At 42.3% G+C, this 16,134-nt stretch overlaps 1 long non-coding RNA gene across 4 annotated transcripts in view; it reads left to right on the forward strand.

Moving 5' to 3' along the window:
- Window positions 1-16,134, forward strand: part of LOC141750512 (uncharacterized) — a 172,066-nt gene that overhangs the window by 145,644 nt on the left and 10,288 nt on the right. For all 4 annotated transcript variants that reach the window (XR_012589684.1, XR_012589685.1, XR_012589687.1 and 1 more), the window contains 2 exons: window positions 616-831; window positions 6,023-6,197. This is a non-coding gene — a long non-coding RNA (uncharacterized LOC141750512). The remainder of the gene's footprint in view (window positions 1-615; window positions 832-6,022; window positions 6,198-16,134) is intronic.

Consider the following 16,134-nt stretch of genomic DNA (forward strand, 5'->3'; position numbering starts at 1 on the left):
TGGTGGACTAGAGATGACATGGTTATTAGGGGATCATGGTTATGCATCTTTGCAGTTTTTATTTTGATAGACTTCGAAATAACGTAGGAAAAATCTGTTCTTAGATAAATTTTCCAGGTTTTATGTGTAGCCTGCCACTTTTTTGGAACCACTTTGTTAATTTAAAAAAGAGATTTTGAAAGGCAGAGAGGGCAGTTGTAGGTACCAACCCCAGGGAAGTAGGTACTTAAAGAAGGACCACAAAGTTAGTAGTGTTTTGAAAACCACAATGCTGAAATAGCAGTGCTACGTAGTGAAATAATGAGATTTCATTTTCAAAAACAGTAAGACATTTTTGTTTCATTCTTTTCTTCCTTTTTTTATTTGTGCTTTATTTGTGCTTTGGGATGGTCATGGACGCTACATTTACAGACTACTTCTGCAAGTTTGGCAGCTAGGACTGTCCAGCTTCCCCATTCTCCTCCATCAGCCCCATCTCAGAACAGCTGAACTTGATTGTAAGGCTTATGATGAAAAGCAAGGAGAGAACACATTGCCACTATAAGGAGATGTCTTGAATGGATGCAGAAAGAGTGTTTGAATCAATTTCCTCTTTTTCTGTTTTGTTTGCTACAGAAACAAATATGATCTTCAGACGGAATTAACAACTGCTACCTGTATCAAAGAGACCAAGAATGAGCATGAGTGGGGAGAGGACCAGTAAAGCCTCACGGCGTGGAAAGACGTGAAAGAGGCCCAACAGCAGAGAATAAGAGGATGTGAGCCATGCTGTGCTCTCAATGAAATCACTGGGAATTTTGACATGAAAGCAGAACTGAGTTGTTCTTTCAGGTATAAAAAGTACTGCAAATTACAAATATAGAGCTCTTATTAAGAGGTTAAGAGAGGAAGCTGTTTTCTTCCTAGGATGAGCCAAGAAGCTGCAAAAGCTGGATCCCTAGCTTGTGTATTCTAGACAAGACTTGGCAGAAGTCTTGCTTCCAGCATCCCTTGAGGGTGTTATTACTTCTCATTAACATATATCGTAGTTCTCCTATCCCTTCCTTGAGTTCTAGCAGTCTTCCTTGTCTTTTCCATCTGATGAAGAGCCTGCACTGTAATCTGAAGTATACTGGAGTCAACAGATGTCTTTGCATTGTCTTTATTAGGCTTTGAATCAGAGCAGAGAGGCCATAGGTTTTTAATTTGTTTTGCAGATAAATTGGGGCATTTTGCTATTGTTTTGATTTGAGCCTCAGCTAGCCCTAGAAATATCAGTAGTAGCAAATACATAAAACAAGGTTCATGCCGATGGGTCAACCAAAAGAGTTTATATGTGTCATCCCAATACAAACAGGATCTTGATGGCAGAACCAGGAATGAAGGCTGAGAGTTCTGATTTCCCTCCTTGTGCTTTCACCATTCAATCATGCAAACTCCCCCAAATCATCATAAAATTGTGCAAAGAGTAATATCCAGCAGAGACCAGCTCTGCCTGGCTCCTATGAGGTTGCCAAGGCTGTTGGGATAGTGAGGGAAAAGACACACAATTCATTTTAAGAAGGTTTTTTCCCCCCCTTTTTGTTGTCGTCTTTGTGGTGGTTTGTGAAATGTTGGGAAGGAACAGTACAATGAACAGAAAATGTTCCAAGGAAACCAGCCTTCTCCATGCCATTGCCCAACAAGCACCCAGTGTACCAACCACGGAGCTTTGCACGGGAGTGTATGACACACATGGGGACTATGATTTCTGCTGGCATGAGTCCTCTTTTCCCTTCTAAATTCACAGAGCAGAGAAAGGGCAGAGAATCGGAGCCTCTCCCTGCCTGGTCGAGGCTCTCCCTCACCTCCGGTACAAATGCAGGTGCAAAATTATTGAGTCTATAATTTTTTTGCATAATTTAGAGCCATAAAATGGAAGCTGCCTTTGAGCATTTGGCTTTCCTCTCTTCCAAGTTAGGGCCAGATGCAAAAGACGACTTCAGCACCTACAACTTAGTAGGTTCCTCCCTGCTGGGGATAACATTTCTTCCAGTACCAGCAACTTTATGTCTAGACATGCCCAGAACTGCTGTGATCTGAGCAGCTTAGTACATAGTTCCCACCTAAACCCCACTGGGATACTGAAAGAAGTAAAGGAGCGTCTTATTTTCTCAGGACAGCCAATTCAGGTGGCTGAACAAGCCTAATACACAGCAGCAGGACCAGTCCCCTCACTCAATACAGTCATAGCTACTTTCCTTTAAACTTGACCAGGTAGAAGATGTGCTATCTATATCTAGCTGGACAGTTTGGTTTTGATTGACAAACACAAGCAGAGGGAGAGACATCCTCAGCCATTTTGTGTAAGGGTCCAGGCCTGCTCCAGTCTCGTGGGGATTGTCTAGGAGAATTAGCATTTCCTTCGGGAGTGAGATTGTAAATCTGAAACTTCCCAACACAAAGAGGAAACAAAAACGCAACCCCCTTTCAAGGAAAACATAAATGTAGAGACTTAAAAAACACACAAAACTGAAGAAACCACAGTTATTTTTCTGGCTAATATCGTGAAGACATGATAGTACTTGCAGCTTCCTGCTTGGACCTGGCTTGCTCCAAAGTTATTTTGTGTGTTAATCATGTGGTTTAGATGATGAAGATTAGGTCTGAGTGAGCTGGTTCAGATAAAAGGGGAAAAGGCAGCAACCAAACCTTCACCCAAAACTCCAGCATAAACTTTTCTAAGCTTTGAATAAAATAACAAAAGTATTAACTTTTCTTTATTATTCCTTTGTTTTGCAATTAAGATTTTATTTGAAGGTATTATTATTCATTAGCTACAGTTATTCATTCAAAGCTTTGAAAGTGCACAATGCTGTAAGAAGAACTGCTGTTATCACTGCAAAATCAAAAGTACACATTTCAAGTTCACAAACGTACATTTCTGTCCCTTTTCCTGAACTAGGTTCTTTAATCCTTTTTACTGCTTCCAGTGTAAGTTTCTGCCCAGTTTTGTTTCCCATGCATCTTGGCCTGAAATATTCAATTACAGATTTCCTGATAAAGACTCCATCCGACAGCTGGCAATTTGGCCAATGTTTCTCAAACAATAGATATATAAAAATCATGTTCCAAAACCTAAACGGAAATGTGTGAGTGGTCTGATTCTCAGAAAAAAACCAAGAGCTACTTGCTGCTTGGCAATTTTGAAAATTAAAACTATATTCCTTAGCACTTCGCTATGTAATACTTTTAGATACCTATTTTTAAATGGTTGTCTCAGCTGGTAGCATACTTTTGTGCTTCATTTGCACATATTTGGCAGGCGGTGCACAAGGGAAATACGAACCTACTCCATTTATCATAGAATCATAGAATGGTTTAGGTTGGAAGGGACCTTAAAGATCATCTCGTTCCAACCCCCCTGTCCTGGGCAGGGACACCTCCCACCAGACCAGGTTGCTCAAAGCCCCGTCCAACCTGGCCTTGAACACTTCCAGGGATGGGGCAGCCACAGCTTCTCTGGGCAACCTGGGACAGTGTCTCACCACCCTCAGAGTAAAGAATTTCTTCCTACTATCTGATATAAATCTACCCTCTTTCAGTTTAAAACCATTACCCCTCGTCCTGTCACTTTATTCCCTTATAGAGAGTCCCTCCCGTCTTTCCTGTAGACCCCCTTTAGGTACTGGAAGGCTGCTATAAGGTCTCCCCGGAGCCTTCTTTTCTCCAGGCTGAACCACCCCAGCTCTCTCAGCCTGTCCTCACAACAGAGGTGCTCCAGCCCTCTGATCGTCTTTGCAGCCTCCTCTGGACTCGTTCCAACAGGTCCATGTCCTTCTTATGCTGGGGGCCCCAGAGCTGGAAGCAGTACTCCAGCTGGAGTCTCACCAGAGCAGAGTAGAGAGGCAGAATCACCTCCCTTCCCCAGCTGGCCACACTGCTTTTGATGCAGCCCAGGATGCAGTTAGCTTTCTGGGCTGTGAGCGCACATTGCTGGCTCATGTTGAGCTTCTTATCAACCAACACCCCCAAGTCCGTCTCCTCAGGGCTGCTCTCAAGCCATTCTCCACCCAGCCTGTATTTGTGCTTGGGATTGCCCTTACCCATGTGTGGAACCTTGCACTTGGCCTTCTTGAACTTCATGGCGTTCACATGATTTATGCACAAGTTGGACAACTCTTTGCAGGTGTCAAATACATGCATAACGAGCCTTATACTTGGTCATGCAAACATTAGGCATGTACATACAATTGTTCTAACAACTGGCCTCATCCTCCATTGCATTTAAGTTATGCAGACTGAGAGTCTGGCACTTCCAGATGTGCTAGACAGCATTTTACACACCCCGTGGACTTGCTGTGAGTCCATGGGTTTGACTGCACAGTCATAAGAGAGTGGGGAATCAGGCTCTGGGTGTATTGTATGTGAACACTTCTGTTTAGAGAATCAAGTCTCATATGTTACAGTCCATTATAATACACCAGTGTGCAGGAAAGCTAGTCCATAGTGGACTAGCTATGGGGGACAGGTTACTGGCCAGGGAGATACTGTAACATCAGGCATTTCACAAGACAGCTGGACCTTGGTCCTTCCAAAGTACAGGCAAATAAATGAGATGCTCAAATCAGGAGCATAGCTCCTTCGCTGCAGTCACTGGCAAGAGGCGGGTACCTTCAAAAAGAGGTTGAGTTTCCCAAACCTTAAGGAAACGGGGATTCTAACAGTTCAGTAAGATTAATTCAAGACTTCAAACCTTAGAGCTGAGTATATGCAAAAGTAAAGTGTCACAGAAGGACACAAGACTGTGGCAAGTGCTGTCTGGAGACTGCTGTTCAGTTGGTTGATTTTTCTGTACACCTGCAATTACTGATTTTGAGTGGGTATGAAGGTGGAAGCTACTTTTCATGACAGCTGCTGTTTGTGCAGCAGTTCAAACCCAACTTCGGTCAGGATATATTAAAAATGGAATGAGTAAGCCAGCTCTAGAGAGTGACTTCCATCATTATAAACTAAAGAGGCCTGGATTAACATTTGAACTTTCTGAATGCTTATTCTAATTCAACCACAGAATCTTCTGAGAGCTTCAGCCATCACTAATTAAGACATGCAACCATTTATCTGTGGTTCATCCATGCGCTTAGCAGTTTTCGCGTTAGTGAGACTTAGTGGTGCAAAGCATCTGCGCTGGGGTGAATGCCACTCAGAGAAACACATGGACTAACGAACTCCTACACTTTTATATTAACTCTCTTACCCCTTCCATAGTTGGGAATACTACTGTGGCCTCAGATTTAGAGTGAAAACAAATAACCCACTTCAAAAATAAACTGCCCTAGGAAGTGTCTTTGAAATTTTTTTTAATGCCAAATTAAAAAAACATATGTGAATGTAAATAATTTTCCCTGCAATGAGTGCAGTACAAACATCCCAGTATTTTGCTAGTATCTGAGAGCTGGAATATAAAACGGTCTACAAACAATAGCAAATCTGACAGGTCTGTTTAATTTCTCTTCCTCCTCCATCTCCCCCCAGTGTAAATTAATAAATATTAATGAAAAAGAGAAGCAATAACACTTATCTATTAATTTTTCTCCTTTTATTTTCTGATCATGCTTAATTCAAAAGTGTTTTGGTGTTATATTTAGTCATATATGTGGTTGTTTGAGCCTTTTATTACCCATGATTCATTCTGCATATCAGCATAAAGTGGTGCTCATGCTTTCGGTCTGTATCTGTTCCATGATGCTCAGTTATCTGTCTGCCCTTGAGCTATCGGTAGGTATGGATTTGCATGTACACTGTTCTCCTATGACAATAGTATGCCAGGAATGACCGGTCTGGTATTACCTGGTCAGGTGAGGTTCCATTCAAATAATGTACATGCCACCAAAACAATTCAGATCAAAGGTCTGTCTTTCAACAGAATTAAAATGCAAGGACTTCTAAAGCAATTTTAGCAGTTGGCTTTACAAATGAACTTATGTCAGCTGCTCTGTATGATGACTGACTAAATTACTTATATATCTAATCTTATCTAGCTATCTGTCTGTCTGTTTTTCAGCATTTCAGTACCCATCACCGTATTATCTAGGCGCCACCATAAGATTAAGAAGCTCTGCAGTGACATTCTCAACATGGTCTGTTCAAAGGTCATTAGCAGAGCCTTTCATACTGGAAAAGATCGGAGGAGAGTATGGAAGCGAGCTGCAGAAGGAGAGAAAAAGGAAAAGGTGGCGGTAAGCTGTTGGAGCCGTTTTGGTTGTGCGCAGCCTGTGTGGCTTGCTTAGCTGCTACAGAAGTATAGCAGCCTCCTGTCAGCTGCCTTTATTCTGCTACAGGGACTAGAGTACTTGCACACTATTGTCACTTCAGAGCGTCATCTGTGCCTGTGCTTTCTCCAGATGCTGTTTACGTGCTTGGTCTTCATGATTTCTGTGTATTACTGCCTCAGAGCAGGACCTTTCTCTCACAAATTTCTAGTAGAGAGTAAGCACTGCAACTCAGGGAACCACCTTCTCCAAGCCAAATATTAGTCAGAATTTTATTTTTAGCTTAATGTGCAAATCCTACAAACTCTTTGTGTTTGAAGAAGTAAAAAAAGGGTGTTTTTCAAAGTACCCAAAGTTACACAGGACCTACGGAATCAGGGAAGATGATTTTATCCCATGAGGCCCAATCCAGCTCCCACTGAAGTCTGTTGCTGTAGTGTCTCTGATTGCCATAAGCACGAGCTGAGGGCAGCCTGGGAAACTTGCATTATGGAAAGGTGGCACTGGCCATACTGTGTTCACTGACACAGTCTGTTGCTACTGTTTCAAGAAGTATACTGGTAAGTGAAAAATTTACCAAAGCTCTTTTTTTCACTGCTGCAATTAGGAACCTGGTTCGGTCCCGAGGAGGCCAATGACAGTATGCTGACATGTTGCTCAAACCCCCGGAGGTCTTTTGTACCCCTTTTGGTACAAAAACACTAGGGGATTTACACTCGGGAAAAAATAGGTGGTTCCAAAGCGAGAAGGAAAGAGCCAAAGTTGGAAGCTAACCACAATACGTGGGTGTAAGCGATTACCAAAGGCTTCCAGTAACTCTGCTATCATCAGAGACTGGCTTTATGGGTATGGCCTCAAGAAGTTTCCCTCCACTTAATTAAAGAGGCAGATAAGTATCTAGGTGGAGTGTGCAGATAGGTTCTGAATGAGTTATCCACTAAGGCTGGTTCGCTGCACCTATTGTTAAAGCCAAAATATAATATCAGATTAATGCATTATATTTGCCTATTATAGCACTATGTCATCATTATATGACATGTTATAATTAAAGCCCTGCGTTAGAAACAAAACTATTTGGCTTGGGATAAGTTGCCTTTATGACTTCTGTGGTTATGATTTCCTCCTTTTCTTAACCCCTTAAAACTGCATAATATAGCTATTTGTAACTGTATAAAGAAAGTTTCAAGTTTCAGATTCTAATCTCAGGTAATTCAATGTAAATAAAGTCAAAATCTGGCACATAGTCTTTTCCTGCGCCTGAATATTTCCTAATAGAGGGAAATCCACATTGTTTGGGTCAAAGGAGTCACAAAGATGGGCATTAGATTAAATGAGAGCACTGCCAGTTGTCATTCAGCTGTCCACATCAGTTCCGGATTTTGTACAATTCCCCATTACTTTTCAGAAGAAGAAGCCACTCAGCATAATTTCAGTCTTCTTTTTCCTTCCTGGAACTACATGAGGAAAAATTGGTTATTAGACTAGTTTCTGGACCTAGCTCTCGGGAAACCATGCTCACAAATGCAAATCTGCAAAATGGGTGTGTGATTGCATGCCTAACTTGGAGATACGATTAAGATTACAGTTTGGGTAACTGACTATGCTAATACACTTAATTAGTGATTTGCATATGCAAGCTTTTAAATTTCAGTAATTGGTGATTCATGCAGTTAAGTGCAAACCTTAGCCTTGCTGTCAGATTTAGACAGACAGAGTATGCCAGCAGTACCCCTCTCCCCCACACTAAACGCACAGAGCAAGTGTTGTCACCAGTCAAGGAGTAATTTCACAAAAATAGCCAGGCCTTGTGTGTTTGAGAAGCAAACGTTGCAGGGCGGTGAATCTTCCTGCTGTTTGTTGGTAGCAGCTTTTATTGTTTAATATTTTGCAATGCTCTTATATAAATCTAATTGATGTCTTTTGTATTAGTAACTGAACTGTGTATTTGTTTGGTTTGGAGATGACCACCATAATGAGGGTTAATGATGAGAGGCCAGTTGCCAATAGCTAGGGGTGACATCCCACTGTCTTAGTCAATCAGGTGGTGAGAGTTTATTCTGTTGCTGCAATCCTGGTAACTCAATAGTTTGCTTCCTAATTCGTGGACGACCTTTCACCTAGACTTGGACAGAGCTGGATTTGGCCGTGGTAACTTGCTTGTGCAGTTTCAGGGCTTAAGTGCACCAGGAACTATTTTGTTATTTCTGTTTCACTTCGATCTTGGAAATGTGCGTTCTCTTCATGGGGGCAATTTCTCCCACGCAGGAAGGCCCTAAGCGTAAGTGCCAGATGTCTCAGAGCATCAGTCTGGGATACATACAGAATTCTAGTTTATATAGCTTACTGGAGACACGTTTTTAGCATTTCATCTAAAATAATAAAATTCCTAAAGTGAAAAGTAAAAAAGTAGTAATATACAAACATGTAAATTTTTTTTCCTATAAAAGCTATTTCAGCAGCTTTTGCCAATGGTACCCAGGCCATTGCTGAAGGGGAAATTTCCCTCTATGGCTGCTTACTCACACAAGTAAGTCACTAAACCTGATCCCACTGGGGCTGCTCCTGTTCACACAGAATCAGTGCCTGCGACAGGATGACTCAGAGGGTAAAATGGGATGTAATGGGCCACACATGGGCATTCCAGAAGAGTGTGTTCTCTCCCGTGCTAATTAATTTTCTGCTCTGCAAAATACTTAACAATACAAAACACTGCTAATTTATTTTTTCATTAAACATTTCCATCAGCCTCTTAAAGGTGCCTTTATGAACTCCATTCAGTCCTTTTCCATGTTGATTGACGAGTCAGGACTAATTACGTGGACAGTTTATTATCATGGCATGTTGTCCCTGAGCAGTGTGTTATTACACACTTATAAAATTGCGACGATACCCACCAACATCAGGAATTACATACTGCCAAAGGGAAGGGAATTTGAAAGGAAAATGCTGAGGACTCAGTGAACTTCTGGGAACACAGAGCTCAGATTCCAGGGGAGAAAGGAGAAGATAGTATCCAACTTTGAGGGTGACTTCAATTACCTTGAGAAGTATGAGGCATGATAAAAATATGGCCCCCGCAGAGGATTTCATCATGAGGGGTAGGCTTCTCTACTCACTGGGTAAAAAAAATTACTTTCTAATAGCATCTGCCTATTTTACATATATAATGAGCCAAACTGTGTGTGGTCATGTTACTGCCTAGGAAGTGTTTGGAGTGAGGGACAGTTGTGCTTCCAGTCATTTTCACCAGAAAACTTTCCCTGCTGAATTCATTCATATATTTATCTTTTCATATAAACTGTCAAGGTCTCTTGAGTCATATTTCACAGTTCTTTAGACAAATAATACCTGACATACCCTTCTCTGTTCTCCCAAATCTGGGAAGTATCCTTCTGCAGATAAAAGAACTGAAGCAAAGAAAGGTGAAGTAACTTGCCCAAGATCCCAAAACAAGTTTGCAGCTATGCTGGACACAGGATTTAGCTTTCCTTACTCCAGAATCACTAGGTCCTCACTCCTGCCTAATTAATGCAGGGCAGAGTCTCTGCAGCAGATGCTGAAAAGGGACCACCTGGGCTTAATGTTTAGCACCGGACCAGTGCAGGGCCCTCCTGCACCCTGCCATGTCTTACCAGCGTACTCGGCTCTGTAGTGTGGCCAAAGCCCTCCTGAGATCCCTAGCTAATGTTTAATCCATGGGGGGAGGCTGGAGAGAGCACAAATTAGCTGAGAGAGGTGTTTATTTGGAGGTCACATTCACCTCCCTTTTCCCCTCAAGACAAGGTGGTAGGTAGTGGAGGGAAGAATCTGGTACTGCATTTGTAAAGCAACTTATAATAAATGGGCTTTTCTGTCCTAGCTTTGTACCCAAGGGTGGGTCTTGACGTGCTGAGGATGCAGGAGGCTGAGTCGGTCAGAGTTCCCAGGACACAGGACAGTAAAAGGCAGCATTCCTCACAGGCGAGCTTTATGCAGTATGAAATGTTTTTGACAAGTATAATTAATTTTCCCATTTGTCCGCTTCCTAAAAGACCTTCCACATACCCAAGTGCCAGTGACCAACTCTTCTCAGAATCAAGCCTGTTTTGAAGGAGGTGAGGGTTGCAAAGGTCTGAAATGCTGATATCAGAAATGCTTATTCTGGACCAGCAGAGACTAAATGTTTAAGTGGTGAGAATGGGTCATAAGAAAGGAATATGGAGCTGTTGGGAGATGGTTCTCACCCTCTTCTTTGAATACAGATAAGGCTGAGGCCTCATGCTTCATGGCAGCATGGCAGCACAGCATACCCATATTTTCACAGACAGAAGCACATGCTGCAAAGATAACTTGTCTTTGAGGAAGAAAACCAACCCTATCATTTCTGGCCTTTATAGTAACCAAGATAACCCTCAGAGTGGGAGCAGTGTGCGAAAAATACAACAAGGTCTGCCTCAGTCTGCAGGAACCAAGAAGTAATAGACCCGAGAGGTCCATATTGCCTTCGTCATTATAGGAATCTGTTGATCAGAAGATTAGGAAGGTACTAACTTGAGAACACAGGTACTGCCTTGATTAGCAGTTTCATAGTCTTGTAAAAAGCATCTAATTTTGCGCTCCCAAGTAGGTGGAGCTTTGTTGGCAGGTGGAGCCTAGGAAAAGATTACCACTATTTTATTCTCCCCATCTAATGCTGCCCTGAGTGTTAAAGTGGAGTTAATTGCAGAGCAGAGGGTGCTGCAGGGGACTGCAGACTGCATCCCCCAGCCCTACTCCACGGACAGACAGTCGCTGCTGGAAGAGGGTACGCAAACGTGTTCAGGTGTTTGTCCCTGAGCCGTTCCGTGTTGCAGAATGCTGCCCTGCTCCTGCCCATCTCGGCCAGGGCTGGTACCCTTCAGAGTGCGCTGCTGCCCCCCGCTACCGCTGTTCTGGGAGTTAAACGTGTTAAAGCAGGATTTTGTCTCTTGTTTTTTAAGAGAGAAACATTTTAGCTTTACCTATCATAGTAAACTGACTCTAATGCCAGTAAAGCATGCCTAATTGGCAGGATTTAGAGACTGATCATTTCAATTTATGCCCAGAACAGGTAGGGCAGCAATGAAAGCCTCTCCTACCCAACCCCACCCCTTCTCACCAATGTGCCTCAACCCTGCCCTGAAGGGACCACCTGGAGGGCTGAGAAGGGAGTTCCCTCCCTCTGCGCAATAAAAAGGCACAGTCCTGTAGTAAATACCAGGTTAAGCTTATGGCTGTTTAATAGTTAGTGTACCGCTGGTAATAAAGCTCTTGCAGGCCTCGTGCTGAAGAGCACCTGCTAGTGAATTAATGAAAAAGCAGGAGGCATTTGCTAAGGTTTTGCCTTTAAGGACTTGGCAGAAAACACTACAGTGGAATTTTCACTTCATGTTACCATGAGGTCAGTGGGAAAATAGTTCATTGCCCCTAGCCTGTCTGTTGGAAACAGTTCCCATCACTGTCACAGCTTGCAATACCCTTCCCAGAAACATGTACTGTTTGGTATCACTTCCTTCTTTTCAGGCCTCTTCACCACATGGAGATCCGCTGCCAAACCCTTTCCAATCCCTCAACCTTGCTCGAGAACTGTATCCCCTACAACCAGGCACAGGACTGTAGTAAAAGAGGTGTGAGTGCATCGTTCCCACCTATTCTGAGTGCCCCGTCCTCCACAAGCTGAAATCCACAGGAGCTAATTCTGGAGAAAGGTGCAATTGGCCAATATTTGTTATTGACAGAGGAAGAACTACCAAGGAGTAGTGGTTTTCCCCTGTAAAGTGAGAGCATCTGTTCATCTAAGTAAAATGTTTTGAGGGAAAAAAAAAGGCAATCCCTGTACGAATGCCACGTCTCTGTGAGCCTTAGCCTTTAGCTTATGCAATTGTACAACTAAAATAAAAATAACATTTTCCAGTAGCCATTAGTAGTACTCAGATTGCCCAATGCAGGCATCATTGCTTTTCTCAGCATCTGCTTTATCAGTTGTCTTCCAGCGTGTAGAAGTCCATGGTTCTTGGCAGCAGCTCTTGCTGATGTGGAGCAGGTTATTGCTTAAGAATCCTTTGATCAGCAGCCAGGTTCTAACACCATGCTCTGAAACAGTGGCTTTCCAGAACCTGGCCAGCGTACAAACTGGATGGGCTCCTTCAGTACAGTAGGAGGAAATCAGGACTCCTTTTGGCCTGTTTGAGTGCATCTCATTCACCGTCTTTCTGGACATCCAGATTTTCTATCACGTTTTCTTTCCCAGGACTTATGCCCGTGCCACAGCTGCTTCACAGCAGTAATCCAGAGGCCAGACAGCTGCAGCTGAGGCTCTGGAAGGATGTGTTTCAGCAGAGAATTTGGCACATCTGAAACTTTAAAGCTTGTGTTCAGCATTGTTTTGATTCTGCTCAGGTAGAACATACACTCAGGTACTTTGTTGCATTGGACCCAACAACAGCTGTGGGAGCATAGGCAGTATCCCACTTGTCAGATGTGTTGTGGGTTTTTTTTTCCTGGGAAACGCAAAAACGCTGAAGCCACTGTCATCTCCTTTTGTACAGGAAGAGACAGACAAATCAGCCCATGTGCATGGCTAGAACTTTCGAATTTGAAAACACACGAAATGAAAGTGCTCAAAATTTACTAGAGCATGTGCTGTAAAACTGAGCAAGGCTCAAAAATTTTCCCAGAGACACTGTGATCTCAGATCCATGTATATACAGATGCATGTAAATGCATCCATGTAAATACAGATCTATGCATTTGTCATTACTCATGCGAGTAATAATAGTTCCACTGAAATCACTACAGCTACGTGTATAAAATGAAGCACATAGGTAAGATCAGGATCTAAATATAATAGGCAAATATACCTGCAACTATGGCAATTGCACTCATAACTAGAGATGCACATATAAGTGCATATAGCTTCTATTACATGTAGGGGCTAACTGATAATCTAAAGATACATGATAAGCTGGTGAAAGAGCAAGGACCAGAAACTGTCTCTTTTGTTTCAAAGCTCGGTATTTATCCCTTGCATCTTAATTTCTGTCAGCGTTCTGCACTCATTAACTCTGCAGCTATGTAATTTGCTTTGAAAGTGGTTAAGGATACTGCACACCCAATAGCTGAAGTCAAACATAAAGGCCTTCTGCCTTCTCTTCTACTCCTTCAGATTTGGGGACTCAAGCCCACAATCAGCACTATTCTTAACTTTAAGCACAGAAATATTTGCTGCCACCGTGAGTGGTCATCAATAACTCAGCAGCAAGTAAGCAGTGCTGCTCGGAAGTTATCTTTCTTCACTGAGCTGGCACAAAATCTGGCTTGTGTGCTGAAGTTAAGCGTGAGTGGCTTTGGTCCAGCTTGCATTCCTTTAAGCAACCAAACTCCTTGATAATTACTCCTTTTTTTTTTTGTAATTCTACTCACCTCATTGTGTCAAGTAACCCCACAGATTTTATTCTGCTCCTTGTACATTTAAATATTGGGTATGCTGAAGTGTCGTAATAAATTATATTCTAGGTTCATTTTCTGCCCTTTTGTATTTCAAAAAACAATACAGACAGAGTCTCTATTTCACTGTTTCAAATAAGACACCTAGGCTCAGAGGAGTGTGGCAAATCACTGTCAGAAACATCCACCCCTGAGTTATTGTCTAGATGGCAGAGGCTGGGGAAATGAGCAGAACAATGTTTCTGCGCGAGAACCACCGCTGCTCTCCTTCTGCTTCTCCAACCGGCTCCAGGCACTTTCTCTTGTTCTTGTGATTCCCTTCCTGAATTACTTCAGCCAAGTAATTGTTTCATCATGTTGCACAGAAATATTTTCCCATCATGTCACCATGACATTCATTTCTAAAAACAAAGCTCCTCCGCTCGCTTGTAGAAAATATGTCGCAAAACTGTTGTGGACCCAGATCGCAGGTGAGCTAACGGAGGAGGGGAATGCAGCAGATGAGGTGTTAGAGGGATTTTTGCTTTGTGTGAAGGAGACGCTGATTCCTATTACTGTAATTTCTAGACAACATCAATGAGCTACTTACCACAGGCTTAATGAACTGCTGTTGCAATATACTAGCAAACCCAAGGTATTTATAGAAAACAAACAAGCTCTTGCGCTTTGTTTGTGTGGGGATAGGGACCATAGCATCTTGTAGCCCCTATCAAAAATTCAGTTTCTCACGTTGACTGGCATGATGTACAGAGGTGCCTGCGTTCAAGCCCATCAAAACCAGGTCTGCTGACCGAGCCAGCGCTTCTATAGTGTGAGTTCTTAGAGGATTTACTCTGCAAATTGTACAAAATTATGAGACCTAACTAAAACCTCTGATTTAAATACCCTGAATTCTGAGAAAGTGCTTTGACAGCTATGTAACATGTGGTACAGGAATCCCAGAGGCAAGAGAAGATAGGACAGGGCAAGGAGAAAACTGGATATAGATCAAAGTCTTCCTTAGCTGTTAATTAGCTAGAAAATATTAATGGAATCAATTATTATTTGTTATACAAATAATTTTAATAGTGACTACATCAATTCGTGAAAATTTTAAAACAAATGAGGATTAAAGTTGGTGCTGCTCTATGAAATTGTGACAACTACTGGGAAGGTTTGGAACTAAATGCGTCCCTACCGTAAATGCAAATCAATTAGCTTCAGCAGCTATTAACCCGTTTATCCTTGTTTTGAATTCCAGCCCTAGTGTTTTTCAAATCTAACCACCAACATTTCTAGGAGGGGAGGAAAGCCTTTTATTCAAACAAAACATTGGAACAATTTAGCAGGTGGGGAAATGATCACGAAAGGCATTTTGGTTTCCAATAGAGTCTCCAATAGATCGAAGTGAGCAAATGAGAATCAGGGCTGTGCGGAACGTGAGAGCTCTGCCTGAGTAGGGCTCCGAGGCCGGGTGTGCTGGCGTCAAACCCCAGGGGTGGTGCCCCAGGCGGCCGCTGCCAGGATCATCTCAAAGAGAAACTCTCTTGAAATTTCACGTAGTTTTGCATCAGGCTAACACCACACCATAAATTTCACATGATCCTGATGTCAACCCAAGGCTGTATCTAATCTTTTTAGGTGTTTACATACTGACCATAGATTGTGCTCCTCATCTGCCCAGCCTGGCACAAAACAGCCTCAGTTCACGTGAAAGAATCGGGAACCTCAGAAAACCTCAGGCTATTATCCAAGTGTAGAGTTTCTACCAAGGTTTAGCTTTAGGTTGCAAAGACTAAACTCTCAGACTATGTTTTGGGTCCTACCAAATAGCTAAACAGAACTTCATTCTTTTAATGATTTCACTTGTCTGTTCAGTGAGTATCTCTCAACAGAAAACTAATTCCCTCACATATTTCATGTACAGGTTTGGCCACGCGGTTTTATTTTGGCTTTATTGATTGATTAAAAAAAAAGTATTCGGAATTTGAACTGAATTGTTTCCTTGGGAGTAGTTAACTATATTCCTAGTTTTGTTTGGATTTCCTGATTAATGTATTCCAACACACATGCATAGGTTTAAATTTTTCTTCACACTTCACATTAGTGTATGAGGTTTGCCCTAAAATTCTGACTGTTACGCATTTGTGTGGACTTAAACTCAAAAAAGGCTAACACTTGGGAGAGTGGTAATAAAATCTTTGTTGCATTAGCAATTGGCAGCAAAAAGAGTTAGAACCAAATTCATCATTACCCCCCATCCATCGTATAATCATCTGTATCCAGTGCAAACTGCATGCAGCACCCTGATGTTCCAGTTTGGGGGTGCTTTAGACTCACTTTGTCAGTATGAATGACAGGAAAATGCAAGGCAATGCTTATTGCATCTTAAGCTCTATCACTACAAATAACAAAAGAAGAAGTGTAATTTGGCCTCATAAATTTTTTCTCTTTATTAAAGCAGATATTGAGTTGCATTGAC

This window comes from Larus michahellis, chromosome 12 (genome assembly GCF_964199755.1).
Source record: "Larus michahellis chromosome 12, bLarMic1.1, whole genome shotgun sequence".
Classification (NCBI taxonomy): Eukaryota; Metazoa; Chordata; class Aves; order Charadriiformes; family Laridae; genus Larus; species Larus michahellis.